The following is a 6000-nucleotide window of genomic DNA, read 5'->3' on the forward strand; positions in this document are numbered from 1 at the left end:
ACAAAAAAAAAAATGGTATTTTATGTATATTCATTTTCTGTAACCACTAATCCCGTTAGGGGTCGCAGGGGGTGCTTGTACCTAGCGTGTCATATTTTGATGTTTTGGTCGGCTGACAAAGCGGCAGTATTTGGCTAATTGGGATGAAAATGCGTTGGCCAGACCTATCCCCACTACATTCAAAAAATTTTATTTAAAAATAACTGTAGGTCATCTGCCATTGTTTACAATTAATATGGTCAAGGCTGGCCATAACTGTACTAAAGTGTTGTAGAGGAATGGTAGCACATGACTTAGCACTAACCTCATGCGTCTTTCAAGGTTCCATATGTGATTTGTTACTTTTCTATTATTTTTACATAGCTTGTTTGGTTTGGTCATCAAAAAGACTGACACAAAGACAGGATGAAGTTTTTGACTACTAGTGGCACTGTGTTTGATGAGAATGGCTGTGTACTGTCTGTATTACATGCTCCCTTAGTACTTGCATGATAATTCACATACAGACGACTATGACAGACTACAGCAGGCGTTGTGTGTGCTGACGTGGTGGTACTGTGTCAAATTAAAAAAAGGACACGAAGAAGACCACAAGCCAATAAACAATGCATGTTTCCAAACATTCAAAAAAAAAAGCTCTGCAAATGTTTTGTTAGGTAGGAAATGCATTAAACATGCTTCTTTAAATGCATTTTGGTGACAAATATACTGTCAGTTTGTTTACATGACATCAGAGAAAGTTGATTTATTGTATTAGTCCCACTAAAACCCGACTGAAATATTAAATCATTAAAGTATTAAATCAAATTTTTCAAAGTTGGACTAACACACCCTGATAATGTCATTGGGAGTCAACTTACTCCTGCATGTATAAAACTGTCCGAGACGCTCTGCACATGCTCCACAGCATGCTTTGACCCAGAAGTCTAATAGCATTAAATGGTACCAGTTTGCTAGCTAGCCCTAGCTAACTTGTTTGTTGATTGTTTGGTGTAATTGGTCGACCGGAAAAAGGTCCAGTACTAAAAGGCTGAAAGGGAACATACTGCCTCTTATCATAGCAGAGTCGGTAGTACACTGATAAATAGATTCCCCTCCCGTGCTTGTATACTAGGACAAGGACAGTAGTCTAATTAAATGGCTTAGTAGAGCTTTAAACATAGCTCCACTTAACTTAAGAAGATATTTAAAACTGTTAATTTACTAATACACTGGTCAAATGCATTAAATAACTATGAAACTGACACCCTTTTATCCTCATTCATTAATTATAATTTTTTGTGTCCCAGTTTTTATTTTACAGAAGTTGCACATATTTTCAGTAGCTAACTGGTTAATTGGTAGCCTGTTAATTCTTTTTTATATAAGTATTTCACCAAAGTTGCCAGTGGGCAAATTGTTACACATAGTACTGTCTGTTGAGTATATATGAAAAGAAACCTTATGCATGTGTCTTTCTTTCTGCTGCACTGAACAGGAACTGAACCATGACTCCTAAACTGTACTGTTACTATTACTGTTTTTTATTAATTTCAATGTGGAAACAATACTTCTTAAAAGAAGACTTTGGCATTTTTCATTCTGGATCTGGATCTGGATCTGAATCTTTTTTCCTGTGTAAATTGGTCTAACAGACTGATGTGAACTACAATTTATTGAGGTATTGAGTGAGCGGGCAGGATGGGCTGCAGTGGAAGCACACAAGGCAAAAGAAGACTGTCACTGTATGTTCATTAAAAGCGATTATTTTCAGCACAGACAGGCTCAGATTGTTACACTAAGTGTCTCTTTACCTTTCACTTGATCCGGTCTGTTTGTATTTGCCTCGTAAAGCAGAAATCTCTTTCTGAAATATCACGAGATGTCACTTGTTGCAGTCAGTGGAGATTTGGTGGAGATTTGATTTGAGCTTAATAACTGGATTAGTTTATAGAAAATGTATTTTAGCGTTGTCTATACGTTAACTATGTGTGTAAGCCTTGCTGGTTCTGAGTCCCACTCTGCTCCTCTGTCATATGGGGTTCCACAGGGCTCAATTTTAGGGCCCCTGCTTTTTTCATTGTATTTGCTTCTTCTGGGTCCCATTCTTAGAAAGCATGGCATCTCCTTCCATTGTTATGCTGATGATAGTCAGATTTATGTGCCACTGAAGAAGAGAGATGCTTTCTCCCTACAACCGCTTCTGTCATGTCTTGATGACATCAAAGACTGGATGGCCTTAAACTTTTTAAATTTCAATGAAAAGAAAACAGAGGTGATGGTGTTTGGTCCAAATAGCTCTTGTGATACCCCCCCCCCCTGTTGATTTGGGCCCCTTGGCACTATATGTGAAGCCAACAGTTTCTAACTTGGGTTTTAAGATGGACAGTGGTTTTAAATTGGAGCGTCAAATTGGTGCAGTGGTTAAGTCCAGCTTCTTTCACCTTAGGCAGCTGGCAAAGGTTAAACCTTTTCTTGCACAACAGCACTTTGAAATAGTAATCCATGCCTTCATCACGTCCCGGCTGGATTACTGTAACGCACTTTATTTTGAAGTCAGCCAGTCTTCCCTCGCACGTCTCCAGTTGGTTCAGAACGCCACTGCTCAGCTACTAACTGGAGCACGTAAGAGGGAACACATTACGCCCATTCTGGCCTCCCTCCACTGGCTGCCCGTGCACTTTAAAATTCATTTTAAGATTCTTTTATTTGTTTTTAAATCTTTAAATGGTCACGCCCCGCCTTACCTCGCTGAGCTGCTTCATCCCTACGCTCCTGCTTGGTGCCTCAGGTCAGCTGATCAGCTGCTCCTGGATGTACCGAGGTCTAAGCAGAAGCTCAGAGGGGATACAGCCTTTTCTGTGGCAGCCCCCAGATTGTGGAATGATTTACCTGTCCACATTAGACTGGCCCCCTCACTGTCCATTTTTAAAACCAGTCTTAAAACCCATTTTTACTCCTTGGCTTTTAACCCAGCATGAGACTCTGCTCTTGTTTTACTGTTTTATTGTTTTTATTGTTTGTCTTATGTTTTTATTTTTGTACAGCACTTTGTTTCAGCTGTGGTTGTTTTTAAAGTGCTCTATAAATAAAGTTGAGTTGAGCTGAGTTGAGTTTTTTAATATCATAGATGATTATTGACCTGATTTCGACAATGTGGAGAATGTGTAGCCTATACAGATGAACAGAGGATGAGGAGAGAGAGAGAAAAAGGCAGCGGAGGTTTTTATTTTATTATTCTTGCTACTTCTTGTTATTACACTATCCCCTCTGCTGCTGTAACACTACAAATTTCTGTGGGAATAACAGATGATTATAAGAAAAGGCAGTGTTTAGGGGCTTGTACAGTAACTTACATAACCGTCTTCATTCATAGCCAGTAGGTATCTCCTTGATGTTTGGGAAGAGCAAATGCAGGCATAAATTATTATAAAAATATATTATAGGTTGTATAATATTGAAACATAAATATATTTTGTATATATTATAGATTTGTTATAATCAGTGTTGAATCAATTGATATTGTGCGCCTCCTTTTGATTAATTGATTGTTTTTGTCGTTATCCTGCCATGCTTTCATGCTTAATGTTATACAATGTAAACATAATACCTCCACTTAACTGCAGCAGGTAAACCCACTTGGAACAGGAGTTTACTTTGAGAAAATAAGCTCTGAATTTCTTCTCCTTTTTGACAAGTAGTAGTCATCCTAGTGGTCACTGCAGACCTGCAGGTCTGCATGGGCAGTGTATAGACAGGAATGTTAGGATCCATTTGTACCATAACTAGCCTAAACGTTAGCACATCCTTATCCAACAAAGTCTATGAAAGCTGCTCGAAGTGTAAATCCTCATTTTGTCAGTACAGTTTCTAAATGTGCAAACGCGTATCTGTCTTTACAAAATAGGCTTTTTTTCCTTTGTGGACATGAGGTCACAGCACCCACAGGAGCACAGTCTTCCAGCTTAATGGCCTTGAAGCTGGTTCACCCTCTGCTGCCTTTTTTCTCCTCTCTGTCTACTCTTCATTGGTATACTCTGGCACACATAAATACAGGCTGCAGTCCAATTCAAAGCCTCATCCACATGATTGAGATCAGGTAAATAGTCATCCATGACACTGAATATCTTTTAGATAACACTAAATTACATTTACTGTAAACTAATCTAGTTATTATACTCTCTCCAGATCTCACACACATTTCCACTGTTGTTTTTCTGCAACAAGTGACATCATGTGACATCTTGTGATATTTCAGAAGGAGATTTCTGCTTAAGGAGACAATAACAAACAGAAGTGAAAAGTAATGAGACACTTTCGCCACTTATATTAACAATCTGAGCCTTTCTGTGGTTAACATCACCACTTTGTAATGGACACAGTGACAGTGTTCAATTGCCCTGTGTGCTTCCGTTGCAGCCCTCCCTGCGACTGGAGGCCGCTGCCCGCTCACTCGATATTGGACCAGTTAAAAAAAATGTTGTTCACATCAGTCTCTTTGACCAATGTAAACAAGGAAATATGTAGCAAAGACATTGCATAGAGTAAGTGTCATCATTGAAATGTAATTTTTCAGTTGAAACACTTATTGAAAATTCAAAAACACAAAAGCAGCATTCATTATAGTGCAGACCTGCTCCAACCTCTCGGGAGTATAAAAGTGCCCAGCATATTTAGTTTGTATTTAGCAATAGGTCATGACTTACATTTAACTCATACAACCCAAATTTTTCCCAGACATTAAAATATCCAAATCATGTTTCACTGGTAACTTTGACATAATTGAGAATAATTTTTCAAGGAAATTTTGAAAAAGTAGATTAAAAAGTGTGTTTTATGACTGGTCACAATTGTGACTGGTGGGAGAATGTGTTGTATTGTCAATTAAAGGTGCTGAAAGTGATTTTTGGGGGGGTAAAATAAGGGTGAAATGGCTCTATATTCAGATCTTATAATCAATACGGATTGGTTTGCCTTTTATGAATTGCTTGCATCCATGGCGGCCGTAATATCGTATCATGCTTTCATCTACTGACAGCCTGACTTTGTACGACTTGTTGAGCTCGGTGAAGATGGGCCTAACCTTGAAAAGTGGGTCCTCAGTGATCTTTAGCCCCTTTTACACACTTTACGGCTGTTTTGCCGGCAAGCTGCAAGCGTTTAGACACACAGAGGTGGAAAGGCGAGTTGATCCGAGGTGCCCAATTTTCCGTCTCGGAGGGTAGTCATATTGGCGGAACCCTTTAAGTTTAAACAGACCGAGGCGGCCTTCTGCAATGGGAGGGGCTGTTGAAGACTTGTGGGAGGAGCTGTTGATGACGCTGCATGTGCGAGCCACTGGCGTTGGATAAACAGGAAACAGCTGATAGCAGGAATTAGCGAGCAGCTAGTAGCAAGAGGGAAACACAAACCTGACAGAAACTGTAAAGACGAGCAACTGGGGAGACAAAGAACTGTGCGCCCTCCTTGCACTCGCAGACAAAGAGGCCATTAACCATCAGATGACGGGGACGTTAAAGAACGGGCCGATTTACGAGAGAATCGCCGCCTGACTAGTTGCGGCTTCCCTCCCATGTCACTGTTTACGTCACATGCTGAGCTACACATTTTGTTATTTGCTCACGCACCCCAGGCGCATTCTGTATAAACAAAAGTCGGTAGTCGGCAATTTTCCGCCCTCCCCGATTTTGTTTTTATACTGCCAGTGCTGAAAAAAGACTGATTGGGCTTTCCTGCAAATTTGCACAATTCCTGTCTAAAAAGGGCTATTGAGTTGTCAACAAAATGTAGTGAGGCCATTATTTCATCAAACCGATTTCTCTGCATTGCATTTGAAATGCTTTCATTATGTACATTGCTGTCAAGTGACCAGTGCATACAAACGTAATAGCAGCTGCCTACTACAAACGTAACACACAATTCTTCGCAAATGTAATAATTATTACATTTGCAGGAAATTATTACATATGTGGGAAGGTGAAAATCAGGTCAGATGGGGCGGGTCAGAAAGTGACGGAGCAG

This window comes from Epinephelus lanceolatus, chromosome 6 (genome assembly GCF_041903045.1).
Source record: "Epinephelus lanceolatus isolate andai-2023 chromosome 6, ASM4190304v1, whole genome shotgun sequence".
NCBI lineage: Eukaryota > Metazoa > Chordata > Actinopteri > Perciformes > Serranidae > Epinephelus > Epinephelus lanceolatus.